Below are 16,079 nucleotides of genomic sequence, written 5' to 3'. Positions count from 1 at the left end.
GGCCTTGAGATAGAAGCTATTTTTCAGTCTCTCGGTCCCTGCTTTGATGCACCTGTACTGACCTCGCCTTCTGGATGATAGCGGGGTGAACAGGCAGTGGCTCGGGTGGTTGTTGTCCTTGATGATCTTTATGGCCTTCCTGTGACATCGGGTGGTGTAGGTGTCCTGGAGGGCAGGTAGTTTGCCCCCGGTGATGCGTTGTGCAGACCTCACTACCCTCTGGAGAGCTTTACGGTTGTGGGCGGAGCAGTTGCCGTACCAGGCGGTGATACAGCCCGACAGGATGCTCTCGATTGTGCATCTGTAGAAGTTTGTGAGTGCTTTTGGTGACAAGCCGAATTTCTTCAACCTCAGGAGGCGAAGAAATTCAGCGCCTTCTTCACAACGCTGTCTGTGTGGGTGGACCAATTCAGTTTGTCCGTGATGTGTACACCGAGGAACTTAAAACTTTCCACCTTCTCCACTACTGTCCCGTCGATGTGGATAGGGGGGTGCTCCCTCTGCTGTTTCCTGAAGTCCACAATCATCTCCTTTGTTTTATTGACGTTGAGTGTGAGGTTATTTTCCTGACACCACACTCCGAGGGCCCTCACCTCCTCCCTGTAGGCCGTCTCTCCTCCCTGTAGGCCGTCTCGTCGTTGTTGGTAATCAAGCCTACCACTGTAGTGTCGGCACACAGTACTACATAGAGCCATGACGACATGGAACTCGATTCCACATAAAGTAACTGACACAAGCAGTAAAATTTGATTTAAAAAAAACCTTATCGAACAGCAGGAACTGTGAAGCAACACAAACATTAGCACAGACACATGCATACACACACACACACACACACACGATAACATACGCACTATACACACACATGGATTTAGTACTGTAGATATGTGGTAGTGGTGGAGTAGGGGCCTGAGGGCACACAGTGTTGTGAAATCTGTGAATGTATTGTAATGTTTTAAAAATTGTATAAACTGCCTACATTTTACTGGATCCCAGGAAGAGTAGCTAATGGGGATCCATAATAAATACAAATACAAATAGAGATGGCCGCCCAGCCAAACTGAGCAATCGGGGGAGAGGAGGCTGCTAAGGGGAGGACGTCTCATAATAATGGCCCGAATGGAATGGTACCATTCCTTACACTCCATTACATCCATTATTATGAGCCGTCCTCCCCCCAGCAGCCTGCACGGGTATGTACAGTGCATTCGGAAAATATTCAGACCCCTTGACTTTTTCCACATTTTGTTATGTTACAGCCTTATTCTAAAATTGATTAAACAGTTTTTTTTTATCTCATCAATCTACACAAAATACCCCATAATGACACAGCAAAAACAGGTTTTTGCTAATTTATATAAAAAAACTGAAATATCACATTTACGTAAGTGTTCAGACCCTTTACTCAGTACTTCGTCGAAGCACCTTTTGCAGCGATTACAGCCTCAAGTCTTCTTGGATATGACGCTACAAGCGTGGCACACCTGTATTTGAGGAGTTTGCAAATCCTCTCAAGCTCTGTCAGGTTGGATGGGGATCGTAGCTGCACAGCTATTTTCAGGTCTCTCCAGAGATGTTCGATCTGGTTCAAGTCCAGGCTCAGGCTGGGCCACTCAAGGACATTGAGACTTGTCCCGAAGCCACTCCTGCATTGTCTTGGCTGTGTGCTTAGGGTAATTGTCCTGTTGGAAGGTGAACCTTCGCCCCAGTCTGAGGTCCTGAGCGCTCTGGAGCAGGTTTTCATCAAGGATCTCTCTGTACTTTGCTCTGTTCATCTTTCCCTTGATCCTGACTAGTCTCCCAGTCCCTGCCACTGAAAAACATCCCCACAGCATGATGCTGCCACCACCATGCTTCACAGTAGGGATGGTGCCAGTTTTCCCCCAGACATGACGCTTGGCATTCAGACTAAAGAGTTTCTCATGGCTGAGAATCTTTAGGTGCCTTTTGGCAAACTCCAAGAGGGCTGCCATGTGCCTTTTACTGAGGAGTGGCTTCCGTCTGGCCACTCTACTATAAAGGCCTGATTGGTGGAGTGCTGTAGGAGAACCTTCCAGAAGGACAACCATCTCTATCTCCACAGAGGAACTCTGGAGCTCTATCAGATGACCATTGGGTTCTTGGTCACCTCCCTGACCAAGGACCTTCTCCCCACGATTGCTCAGTTTGGTTGGGAGGCTAGCTCTAGGAAGAGTCTTGGTGATTCCATACTTTTTCCATTTAAGAATGATGGAGGCCACTGTGTTCCTGGGGACCTTCAATGCTGCAGAAATGTTTTAGTACCTTCCCCAGATCTGTGCCTCGATGCAATCCTGTCTCGGAGCTCTACAGACAATTTCTTCAACCTCATGGCTTGGTTTTTGCTTGACATGCACTGTCAACTGTTGGACCTTATATAGACAGGTGTGTGCCTTTCCAAATCATGTCCAATCAATTGAATTTAACACAGGTGGACTCCAATCAAGTTGTAGAAACATCTAAAGGATGATTCATGGAAACAGGATGCACCTGATCTCAATTTCGAGACTCATAGCAAAGGGTCTGAATACTTATGTAAATAAGGTATTTCTGTTTTTTATTTGTAATTCTTTTGCAAAAATGTCTAAAACCCCGTGGGGTATGCATAGATTGATAAGGGATAAAAAAAATATAAAAAATACATTGTAGAATAAGGCTGGAAAATTCAAAGGGTCTGAATACTTTCCGAAGGCACTGTAAGTAGACCAAACTGGCTCTATGTTTTTGTTCATCCAAATAGCACAGAAAGCATTTTTCTTAATTTCAACAGTCAACTTTGAAAATAGGAATGTGGCATGTGTTAAATCATCGATTTTTGCCGTTCAAGAGTATTACAGCATAACAACAGTATACCAAACATATCAAACTAACAGGTGAGAGGCATGTTGATGAAGATCACCTGTTGGGAAATTAAGGGGGGGAGAAAACAGAGAAAGAGAGAGAAAACAGATGTGTTTTTCAACTACAGGGAACCATTTGAACTGAAATAGAAGCACTGCCTTGTAGTCTTCCACTGTATCTGTCAGATAGAGCTTTACTAAATGTCTCCAAGCATAATGCCCTATAATGCAGGGATATTGCACTGAAAGACTTGCCATAAGTGTGTATGACCACCTTATAATGTCTTATTAACATCTCATAATGATCATGATTAAATACCTCACCTGCACAACCCCAATGACATAAGTGAGGCTTCCCTCAATGAAGTGTCTGTCGATGAACACTCCGAAGGCAAAGCAAGCTCCGCTGTGGCAATCAATCAACTCTCCTATGAACCAGGGGCCTGAAGAGAGACAGAGGGTGAGTAGACGGATACACACACGGTGTGGACAGACGCACACAGTCTGTCCCAGTCGGCTTGCTTCCCCTTGGCCCTAACCCAAGATGTTTGCAGATCTAAAGGGTCTGGATAGGTAGTTTAAAGGGACTGGATAGGTAGTTGTAGCAGGATTACAGGTTTACACATTACAGATCTATAAACATTGAATGGGCAAGGGTTAGGGAGCGAGTTGAGACCGGCTGACGGGGGAGAGACAGGTAGAGTTTAATGGATGGTTGTCCTCTGGACCCAGTAGGAGACTCACCTAAGGCAGTGCAGAGGTTGAAGAGCTTCAGAGTAGTAAAAGGTGTCTGCTTTACTGACCAGGTGCAGGGACAGACAGGCCCAAGACGACAGACCTGAAGACACTTGGAGACACAGGAAAACAGTTAAAGAGATTGAACTGAATCTTAATGACATAAGGCTCGTATTTCTCTGTGTTTATTATATTATAATTAAGTCTATGATTTGATAGAGCAGTCTGACTGAGCAGTGGTAGGCAGCAGCAGGCTCGTAAGCATTCATTCAAACAGCACTTTCCTGCATTTACCATTAGCTCTTCGCAATGCTTGAAGCACAGCGCTGTTTATGACTTCAAGCCTATCAACTTAGGCTGGCAATACTATAGTGCCTATAAGAACATCCAATAGTTGTCAGGACCCGGTGCGAGAAACAGTCACTAATAATTGGCAGAACCCAGAAGATGAGGCAGACACAGCAGTACTAGAGATGGTGGTTTAATAAAAAATAGATATCTTCCAAAATACAAAAGAAAATCCACAAAGTGGTAAAAACAGCAAGGGAAAAAACAAACCTCAAAAGACCAATCCAAAAATACACGAGAACAAAACCAGAGAACCTCTGGAAAATCCAACAAGAGAAAAATGTTCACAAAGGCTGGGGCTGGGTGCTAACATACAAACACTGAGCAAGGAACTAAGGAACACACAGGGTTTAAATACTAACAAGGGAATGACTTTCAGGTGCAAACAATAATTAGGGCAAGAAAAACAAAAGGTACAAAAAAGGTGCAAGGGGGACATCTAGTGAACAAAACCAAACAGTCCTGGCCAAAACCTGACAGAATCCCCCCCCTAGGAACGGCTCCTGACGTTCCTACCAGCCTTCTCAGGGTGGAGGACCCTGAACTGACGAATGAGGTCAGGGTCCAGTATGTCCTTGGCAGGAACCCAGGAGCGCTCCTCGGGACCGTAGCCTTCCCAGTCCACCAGATACTGCCAGGACCGCTGCACCCGGCGGGAATCCAGTATCCGGTGGACGGTATAAGCCGACTGGCCTCCGATGACACGGGGCGGAGGGGGAGGTCTGCTCCGCCCTCAAGGACTCCTTCACCCTCTATCTATTCCCCACCGACCCTGGTCCCATATCTCATTGGACTTTATTACTGGCTTACCCCGGCCTGCCGGGATAAGGGGAGAAAAAACAACAGGTTTTAATAAAGAAATGTGAAATGTGGGATTGATTTTAAGGGATCTGGGTAAGTGCAGGCGAAAAGTAACGGGATTGACTCTCCTGGCAATCTTAAAGGGACCGATGAATCTCTGGGACAGCTTGCGAGACTCCACCCTTAGCGGTAAGTCTTTTGTTGAGAGCCATACTCTCTGGCCGGGGTACAGGGTAGGACCGGGACGGCGACGTCTGTTGGCTTGTCGCTGGTACTGCTGTGAGGAACGCAGAAGATTAAGACGGGCCTTCTTCCACGTAAACCGACAGCGTCTGATGAACCTCGAGGCTGAAGGCACTCTGACTTCTGCCTCCTGGTCCGGGAACAATAGCGGAGCATAGCCAAACTGACACTCATGCGGAGACATACCAGTGGAGGAGGAGCACAAGGTGTTGTGCGCGTACTCGGCCCAAACAATGAAGGATGACCATGTGGACGGGTTGTTGGAAACCATACATCTGAGGGTGGTTTCCAGCTCCTGATTCATCCTCTCAGTTTGGCCGTTGGACTCCGGATGGTACCCTGAAGATAAACTGGCCGTGGCCCCTATGAGTTGGCAGAAGGCCTTCCAAAACCTTGAGGCGAACTGGGGACCTCTGTCGGAAACCATATCTTGCGGGATACCAAAGACTCGGAACACATGGTTAATCACCAACTCAGCTGTTTCCTTGGCAGAATGTAACTTAGTCAAGGGAACGAATCTGGCCGCCTTAGAAAACCTGTCGATGATGACTAGGATAGTAGTATTACCATGGGACGGAGGAAGGCCAGTAATAAAGTCCAATGAGATATGGGACCAGGGTCGGTGGGGAATAGATAGAGGGTGAAGGAGTCCTTGAGGGCGGAGGTGAGAAGATTTGCCCTGGCAGCACACGGAACAGGCCTTGACGAAAGTGGCAACGTCTTCTTTTATGGTGGGCCACCAGAACTTACGCTGGATGAACTCCAAGGTGTGACCTACGCCCGGGTGACAGGTGAGGCGAGAGGAGTGCCCCCACAGAAGGACTTGGGACCTTGCTGCCTTGGGAACAAACAACCGATTAGCAGGACCTCCTCCAGGGCCCGGTTCGATGGCTTGGGCTTGTTTCACGGTATCCTCCACTTGCCACGAGATCGGAGCCACGATCTTAGCGGCCGGAAGGACAGTCATGTCAGTATCTTCTCGAATGGCAGGAGAGTAGATTCGTGACAAGGCGTCCGGTTTGAGATTCTTCGACCCGGGTCTATAGGTGAGAATAAACTGGAATCGGCTGAAGAAAAGAGACCTTCGAGCTTGTCTGGAGTTCAACCGCTTCGCCTGCTGGATATACTCCAGATTTTTGTGGTCCGTAAGCACTTGAAACGGTTGAGAAGCCCCCTCGAGCCAGTGTCTCCATTCCTTCAATGCCATCTTAACCGCTAGGAGCTCACGATCCCCCACATCGTAATTCTTCTCGGCCGGGGTAAGCCGGTGAGAGAAGAAGGCGCAAGGATGAAGCCTCTTGTCTTCACCCCTCTGAGACAGGACAGCTCCAACACCCACCTCTGATGCGTCTACCTCCACCACAAAAGGTTCATCCGCCGTCGGTAGTGTCAGGATGGGAGCAGAGAGGATGCGCTGCTTGAGTCCTTGGAAGGCCGTCTCAGCTTCTCTTCCCCACAGAAACCTTGTGTTGCCACCCTTGGTTAACGCTGAGAGAGGGGCTGCCACCGAGCTGAAGTTCTTGATGAACTTGCGGTAGAAGTTAGTGAAGCCCAGGAAACGCTGAACTTCCTTAACGGACTTGGGGGTGGGCCAATCTGCTACCGCCCCTACCTTCTTGGGATCCATCTGGACTCGACCGGGTTCCACTACAAATCCCAGGAATTGTACTCGAGAGGAATGGAATTCACACTTTTCAGGCTTAACGTACAAATGGCTGTCTAGAAGGCGTTTGAGCACTTGTCTGACATGCTTAGTGTGTTCTTGAAGGGAGCTCGAAAAGATGAGGATGTCATCCAAGTAAACAAACACGAAAATGTTAAGCATATCCCTAAGCACATCGTTTATGAGCGCTTGGAACACAGCCGGGGCGTTGGTCAGGCCGAAGGGCATCACCAAGTATTCGTAGTGACCAGTAGGCGTGTTGAAAGCGGTCTTCCACTCGTCACCGGGTTTGATCCGCACAAGATGGTATGCGTTCCGCAGGTCAAGCTTAGTGAAGACCACTGCTTCCTGGAGCAGCTCAAAGGCTGTGGCCATAAGGGGTAGCGGGTAGCGGTTACGGACGGTTATGGCATTAAGTCCCCGGTAGTCGATGCAAGGACGTAATCCCCCGTCTTTTTTGGCCACAAAGAAAAACCCTGCTCCCGCCGGCGAGGTAGATGGACGCATGAGGCCTGCTGCCAGAGAGTCCTTGATGTAGGTATCCATAGCAGCTCGTTCGGGAGGAGATAGGGAAAAGATCCGACCCCTGGGAGGGCAGGTGCCCGGAAACAGGTCGATGGGGCAATCGTAAGGTCTATGGGGTGGTAGTTTGGTGGCCCTCTGTTTGCTAAATACCGGTTTGAGGTCATGGTAACACTCGGGAACTCGGGACAGGTCGATGGATTCTAGAGACTCGGGAGGGGAACTCGGGGAACTTGGGAAGATACAAGTGGCTTGGCACGTAGGACCCCACTGCTTGATAGTGCCCACAGACCAGTCGATGTGAGGGTTATGGCTGTGAAGCCAGGGGTATCCAAGGACGAGAGGGAACTCGGAACACGAGGTCAGATGAAAGTTCATCACTTCCTGGTGTTGGGAAACTGAAAGTCGCAAGGGGGTAGTGACACGAGTGACAAGTCCAGATCCCAAAGGGCTTCCATCCAACGTAGTAACCCTTATGGGATCACTTAGAGGTTCAGAGGGAACGCCATTTTCCTTCGCCCAGACACCATCCATGAAGTTACCTGCGGCTCCAGAGTCTACCAAGGCTTGAAGGGGAAGCTCGTGGTTGTCCCAGGAAAGGGTAACTGGAATGAGCAGGCGGGAGTTGGATGGATGGGAGGAGGTTATGTTTCCCGTTACAGTCCTCCCAGGCCTGCACGGGAGAGTGCGTTTTCCCTGGAGCCCGGGACACGTGGAGAGGAAATGGCCCGGTTTGCCGCAATATAGACAGCGTCGCTCCCTCATCCGGCGGTCTCTCTCAGCCTGGGAGATGCGTCCAACCTGCATGGGTTCCGGTGGAGTCAGCGAGGATAAAGGTGGAGACTCGGAGCTGGGACCGATAGGAGCTAGGGTGAGAGATCTACGGTTGAGCTCTCTCTCTCTGACGCTGGTCTATGCGTGAAGCCAACTTGATCAGGGACTCGAGGTTGTCTGGTGGTTCCCGAGTGGCCAGTTCATCTTGGATGGTGTCGGAAAGACCCTTCAAAAAGCACACTGTGAGCGCCTCGTCGTTCCAGCCACTCGCTGCTGCCACCGTGTGGAACTGGATGGCATAGTCCGTCACGCTGCGCCGACCTTGGCGGAGAGTCAGGAGCTGTTTGGCTGAGTCAGGACCGCTGGTAGGACCTTGAAACACTCGCTTGAATTCTTCAGCAAAGGTAGAGTAGCTGGCACAGCAGGGACTTTGGGCATCCCACACAGCAGTAGCCCAGGCTAGGGCTTTTTCCGACAGCAGGGTGATGATGTATGCTATCTTGGACCGGTCGGTGGGAAACGACGAGGGTTGCAGCTCGAAGGAGAGAGAACATTGGTTGAAAAACCCCTTACAAACACTCGGATCACCTGAGAACCGTTGGGGAGGCGGCAGACGAGGTTCAGCCAGGGGGTTAACTGCCACGGGCACTTGAATCTGATGAACTGGAGCAGAAGCGGTTGCAGGAGAAAGTTGATCAGAAATCTGCTTTATGGAAGTCATCATCTCCGACAGAAGTTGAGAATGTCCAGCCAGTAAGGCCTCTTGCTGAACCAGAGCAGCTTCGTGACGTTGGACAGTCCCCTCGTGGTGGGACAGCATGGGAAAAAAGTCCTGGGTACTGGCTGCCTCTGGGTTCATATTAATGGCTCAGTGTTTCTGTCAGGACCCGGTGCGAGAAACAGTCACTAATAATTGGCAGAACCCAGAAGATGAGGCAGACACAGCAGTACTAGAGATGGTGGTTTAATAAAAAATAGATATCTTCCAAAATACAAAAGAAAATCCACAAAGTGGTAAAAACAGCAAGGGAAAAAACAAACCTCAAAAGACCAATCCAAAAATACACGAGAACAAAACCAGAGAACCTCTGGAAAATCCAACAAGAGAAAAATGTTCACAAAGGCTGGGGCTGGGTGCTAACATACAAACACTGAGCAAGGAACTAAGGAACACACAGGGTTTAAATACTAACAAGGGAATGACTTTCAGGTGCAAACAATAATTAGGGCAAGAAAAACAAAAGGTACAAAAAAGGTGCAAGGGGGACATCTAGTGAACAAAACCAAACAGTCCTGGCCAAAACCTGACAATAGTCAAAGGTATATGAAATACAAATGGTATAGAGAGAAATAGTCATATAATTCCTATAGTAATTACAACCTAAAACTTCTTAACTGGGAATATTTAAGACTCATGTTAAAAGGAACCACCAGCTTTCATATGTTCTCATGTTCTGAGCAAGGAACATAAACGTTAGCTTTTTTACATGGCACATATTGCACTTTTACTTTCTTCTCCAACACTTTGTTTTTGCATTATTTAAACCAAATTGAACATGTTTCATTATTTATTTGAGACTAAATAGATTTTATTTATGTATTATATTAAGTTAAAATAAAAGTGTTCATTCAGTATTGTTGTAATTGTCATTATTACAAATATATACAGTGGGGAGAACAAGTATTGGGTACACTGCCGATTTTGCAGGTTTTCCTACTTACAAAGCATGTAGAGGTCTGTCATTTTTATCATAGGTACACATCAACTGTGAGAGACGGAATCTAAAACAAATATCCAGAAAATCACATTGTATGACCAACCAGTAAGAATTCCGGCTCTCTAAACCTGTTAGTTTTTCTTTAAGAAGCCCTCCTGTTCTCCACTCATTACCTGTATTAACTGAATTAAATAAACATAGGACAACCATGCTCTCACCAAGCTTTAAGAAACATATGGTTCTCAGAACGTTATGTGCTAGCTGGGATTGTATGAATTGCAAAAAATAAAAGATGTAACATACAGTTGAAGTCGGAAGTTTACATAAACTTAGGTTGGAGTCATTAAAACTTGTTTTTCAACCACTCTACAAATTTATTGTTAACAAACTATAGTTTTGGCAAGTCGGTTAGGACATCTACTTTGTGCATGACACAAGTAGTTTTTCCAACAATTGTTTACAGACAGATTATTTAACTTATTATTCACTGTATTACAATTCCAGTGGGTCAGAAGTGTACATGCACTAAGTTGACTGTGCCTTTAAACAGCTTGGACAATTCCAGAAAATGATGTCATGGCTTTAGAAGCTTCTGATAGGCTAATTGACATCCTTTGAGTCAATTGGAGGTGTACCTGTGGATGTATTTCAAGGCCTACCTTCAAACTCAGTGCCTCTTTGCTTGACATTATGGGAAAATCAAAAGAAATCAGCAAAGACCTCAGAAACAAAATTGTAGACCTCCACAAGTCTGGTTCATCCTTGGGAGCAATTTCCAAACGCCTGAAGGTACCACGTTCATCTGTACAAACAATAGTACGCAAGTATAAACACCATGGGACCATGCAGCCGTCATACCGCTCAGGAAGGAGAAGAAGAAGAAGAAGAAGCCACTGCTCCAAAACCGCCATAAAAAAGCCAGACTACGGTTTGCAACTGCAAGTGGGGACAAAGATCGTTCCTTTGTCCTCTGGTCTGATGAAACAAAAATAGAACTGTTTGGCCATAATGACCATCGTTATGTTTGTAGGAAAAAGGGAAACGCTTGCAAGCCGAAGAACACCATCCCAACTGTGAAGCACTGGGGTGGCAGCATCATGTTGTGGGGGTGCTTTGCTGCAGGAGGGACTGGAGCACTTCACAAAATAGATGGCATCATGAGGTAGGAAAATTATGTGGATATATTGAAACAACATTTCAAGACATCAGTCAGGAAGTTAAAGCTTGGTCGCAAATGGGTTTTCCAAATGGACAATGACCCCAAGCATACTTCCAAAGTTGTGGCAAAATGGCTTAAGGACAACAAAGTCAAGGTATTGGAGTGGCCATCACAAAGCCCTGACCTCAATCCTATAGAAAATGTGTGGGCAGAACTGAAAAAGCGTGTGTGAGCAAGGAGGCCTACAAACCTGACTCAGTTACAACAGCTCTGTCAGGAGGAATGGGCCAAAATTCACCCAACTTATTGTGGGAAGCTCGTGGAAGGCTACCCGAAATATTTGACCCAAGTTGAACAATTTAAAGGCAATGCTACCAAATACCAATTGAGTGTATGTAAACTTCTGACCCACTGGGAATGTGATGAAAGAAATAAAATCTGAAATAAATCATTCTCTCTACTATTATTCTGATATTTCACATTCTTAAAATAAAGTGGTGATGCTAACTGACCTAAGACAGGGAAATTGTACTTGGATTAAATGTCAGTAATTGTGAAAAACTGAGTTTAAATGTATTTGGCTAAGGTGTATGTAAACTTCCGACTTCAACCCTATGTTAGCAGTTGATGTTATTCTTCAATAACACAAACCCCAAAGCAAATCAGGGGGAGGAAAATAGGTTTATTCAAATAGGACAAATCATGCTTGGAAGTAGATTGTAACGATCTTCGTTGGTAGAAAGAGAGGAGGACCAAAGAGCAGCGTGGTAAGTGTTCATGATGAATATTTAATGGAACAAAACTGAACACTGAGATACAAAACAATAAAGTGAACGAACTAAACCGAAACAGTTCCGTGTGGAACACACAGACACGGAAGACAACCACCCACAAAACACAATAGAAAACAGGCTACCTAAGTATGATTCTCAATCAGAGACAACTAACGACACCTGCCTCTGATTTAGAATCATACCAGGCCAAACGAAAAAACCAACATAGAAAAACGAACATAGATAACCCACCCAACTCACGCCCTGACCATACTAAAACAAAGAAATAACAAAAGAACTAAGGTCAGAACGTGACATAGATGTTCATTCTCCCTGTCCTCAGTGATGCTCTCCAGAGATTCTCTCCAGTGGTTCTCTCCACAGAACAAAGGGACAGCATGTAGTTTTATAACCCAGCCCTAGCCTGTGTTTGACCAATTAGAATTCTTTGCAATAAAACTAGCCAATGGCCAAATAACAAGTATCCTATTTCAGAAGACATATTCTTACACATATCACATAAAATAGATGACATTGCACACCATTTTTGGGGACCCATTTTGGCTCGGCTTTCAAAACTATTGGCTGAAATTATACAAAACCTTTATAACGCATCTTTAAGAATGAAAACAACAAGTAGAAAAAAGTAATGTTGTCGACAACAAATTGCCTATAACAGACAATACATGTATTTATCAACATGAGGTTATGTAGAATACTATTAGATGTAAAATCCCTAGAGTTGACATTTTCACTGTATAAAATGGTTGAGAACAATCCTTTTCACACAGGTAACAACCAGCTTGATATTATCAAGGTTGATGTGACAGGAGTGTCTGGCAGATCTCACCTCTGACAGAGGGCGCAGGCAGGAACCTGAACGCCACCAGCACCCAAATATTCAGTAGCATCACTACCAGAAAGGCTACCCGGGCCTGTAGACAGACAGTACAAATGGTACTGTTACAGTATATGAGTTTAAAACTCCCGGAGCACAGCTAGTCAGTCCTGGTAAAGACATGGTTGGTTAATGTTAGAGGACCTCATGGTATGAGTCCTACGACCATGCTTCAGGACTACCTGGCCTGATGACTCCTTGCTGTTCCAAATCCACCTGGTCGTGCTGCTGCTCCAGTTTCAACTGTTCTGCCTGCAGCTATGGAACCCTGATCTGTTCACCGGACGTGCTACCTTGTCCCAGACCTGCTGTTTTCAACTCTCTCTCTACCACACCTGCTATTTCGACCTCTGAATGCCTGGCTATGAAAAGCTAAGTGTCATTTACTCCTCATGTACTGATCGGTTGCACCCTCTACAACTACTGTGATTATTATTTGACCCTGCTGGTCATCTATGAACATTTGAACATCTTGGAGAACAATCTGGCCTTAATGGCCATGTACTGTTTGAATCTCCACCCGACATAGCCAGAAGGGGACTGGCCACCCTTCAGAGCCTGGTTCCTCTCTAGTTTTTTCCTCGGTTCATGCCTTTCTAGGGGGTTTTTCCTAGCCACCGTGCTTCTACATCTGCATTGCTTGCTGTTTGGGGTTTTAGGCTGAGTTTCTGTATAGCACTTTGGGACATCTGCTGATGTAAATACATTTGATTGATTGATTGATTAGAAAAGCGGGTCAACAACTGGAAGGTCAGCAGTTCGAATCTCAAGTCTGACTGGAAAATCAAGTATTCTTCCTTGTGTTCTTACCAGGAAGTAGTGGTCAGTGAGCAGGATACAGGACTAGAAGAAACCGAAGCTGGGGGACAGGTCCTCTTGCAGAGTGAAGAGCTGTTCTCGAACCGCCGACCGCCCTGCCACGTCCTAACACACACAGGTGCACACACAGGTGCACACACATGCACACACACACACAAAATAAGAGGCTGCATATTATCACTTGAACACCGACAGAACTAATATTCCAAAGATCTCAGTCATTTATTTCTACAGTGGGCTAAATCAGGGTCACACAGAGTGTTTCTTGGTAGTCTTAAACAAATCTACATTGAAACAAATGTATACACCTCACACACATGGTTCTGCTTAAAAACAGATGACACCTGTACCATGTCAGATTTTGAGTTTTTGAGTTTGCATACCAATATTACACTTTATATACATCACAGAAGACTGAAATACAACAAAACCCTTTGACATAGAAACACAGAATCTTCGGCTGTTAAAAAAAAGAAACGTTTATTAATTATAAAAAATTCTAATAACATTCCACCCTTGAGGCCACTAGAGGGCGATTTGGTCACTAGACTGCAGGAAAGGGCTACCATCAAAGGGATAATTATAGTCTTATATACAGTAAAATATGTTTGGTATGATTGTTACCTCCAGTTTGACTGTGACAGTGTGCAGCCCAGTGAGGTAGTGCGAGGGGTCACATGGCACTACATACATGGGGCCCCTAGCCGACCGGACTTTACCCAACTCCACTCCGTTAACAGTAACTTGAATCGCTGTGACTGGGGCATCAGAGAAGGCCAGAGGTGACCAGGGTCACAGGGTTATGATCCTGATGGGACCAGAGACACCATGGTTATGATCCTGATGGGACCAGAGACACCATGGTTATGATCCTAATGGGACCAGAGAGACCAGGGTTATGATCCTGAGGTGACCAGAGAGACCAGGGTTAGGATCCTGAGGGGACCAGAGAGACCAGGGTTATGATCCTGAGGGGACCAGAGAGACCAGGGTTATGGTCCTGAGGGGACCAGAGAGACCAGGGTTATGATCCTGAGGGGACCAGAGAGACCAGGGTTAGGATCCTGAGGGGACCAGAGAGACCAGGGTTATGATCCTGAGGGGACCAGAGAGACCAGGGTTATGATCCTGATGGGACCAGAGAGACCAGGGTTATGATCCTGAGTGGACCAGAGAGACCAGGGTTAGGATCCTAAGGGGACCAGAGAGAACAGGGTTAGGATCCCGAGGGGACCAGAGAGACCAGGGTTATGATCCTGATGGGACCAGAGAGACCAGGGTTATGATCCTGATGGGACCAGAGAGACCAGGGTTATGATCCTGAGGGGACCAGAGAGACCAGGGTTATGATCCTGAGGGGACCAGAGAGACCAGGGTTAGGATCCTGAGGGGACCAGAGAGACCAGGGTTATGATCCTGATGGGACCAGAGAGACCAGGGTTAGGATCCTGAGGGGACCAGAGAGACCAGGGTTATGATCCTGAGGGGACCAGAGAGACCAGGGTTAGGATCCTGAGGGGACCAGAGAGACCAGGGTTAGGATCCTGAGGGGACCAGAGAGACCAGGGTTAGGATCCCGAGGGGACCAGAGAGACCAGGGTTATGATCCTGAGGGGACCAGAGAGACCAGGTTTAGAATACAGTACGACATAGGGAAAGGTCATCAAACACATCTGCAGAGACAGGGGGAGCCAACATGAAAAATGTCTGTCCACCTAACAGGTGACCTGACAGATGTGAAGATGGAGAGCAAGGTGGACTCCCTGTAGCATGAGGTATAGTGGCAGGTCTATCACAACATCCTGAAGAGGTCCCAGGTGCTGGAACGCACCAAATGGATTGACATCTGCTGAAAGCATGGTGACTAATAGAAGCTTCCTCTCATATCCTCTTACATGTATTCATTTCTTTAAAGAGGAAAACAAGAAGGTCCTATTAACAGGGTTGAGGGATTGTGTATTTATCTTCGACATATTCTTACACATATCACATGAAATGGATGACATTGTACACACACTCAGGCAAAAATGACATGGTTGTTATAACAACCATGACACTTCCATAGTTACCAGATAGTAACTTGTTTCATGAGGTATTCTAACTTTTAGAAGTTGTTCTTTGTCCATAACATATCCATATGGGATTAAATGGAAATGCTGTGTTGTATGGGGTGTTGGCGTTAGCGATACAGTAACAAGGAGAGCAGAGAAACCAGATTGACTCAATAGAAACTTAACCCACAAACATTCTTCTGTTACCTAATCACCCCTTGCAACCACACACACACACACACACTATTGTTACCTCATCACCTCTTTCACCCCTGGAGGAGGGGAGATAACAGTTGAAGTGGTATAGTGGCCAAACCAGATGGACTGGTTGCAGCTGTGGCTCTCAGTCCTGAAGGATGTACACAGGTCCATCTGAGTCTGTCATGTATGGAGTTGCATAAAGACATACTGTAGTTATTATGCAAATAGGCTGTACGCAGGGGTGGGCAATTCCAGTCCTTGGGTTAGCTGATCTCAGACGTCCCACAGGTTAAGAAGCCGGATGTGGAGGTTCTGGGCTGGCGTGGTTACATGTGTTCTGAGGTTGTGAGGCCGGTAGGACATACTGACAAATTCTCTAAAATGACGTTGGAGTGCGGCTTATGGTAAAGAAATTAATATTCAATTATCTGGCAACAGCTCTGGTGGACATTCCTGCAGTCAAAATGCCAATTGCACGCTCCCTCAAAACTTTAGACATCTGAAATCGGTTACGAC

This window comes from Salvelinus alpinus, chromosome 34 (genome assembly GCF_045679555.1).
Source record: "Salvelinus alpinus chromosome 34, SLU_Salpinus.1, whole genome shotgun sequence".
Lineage (NCBI taxonomy): Eukaryota > Metazoa > Chordata > Actinopteri > Salmoniformes > Salmonidae > Salvelinus > Salvelinus alpinus.
The sequence above is the reverse complement of the archived record's forward strand: the minus strand, read 5'-3'. Positions refer to the sequence as shown.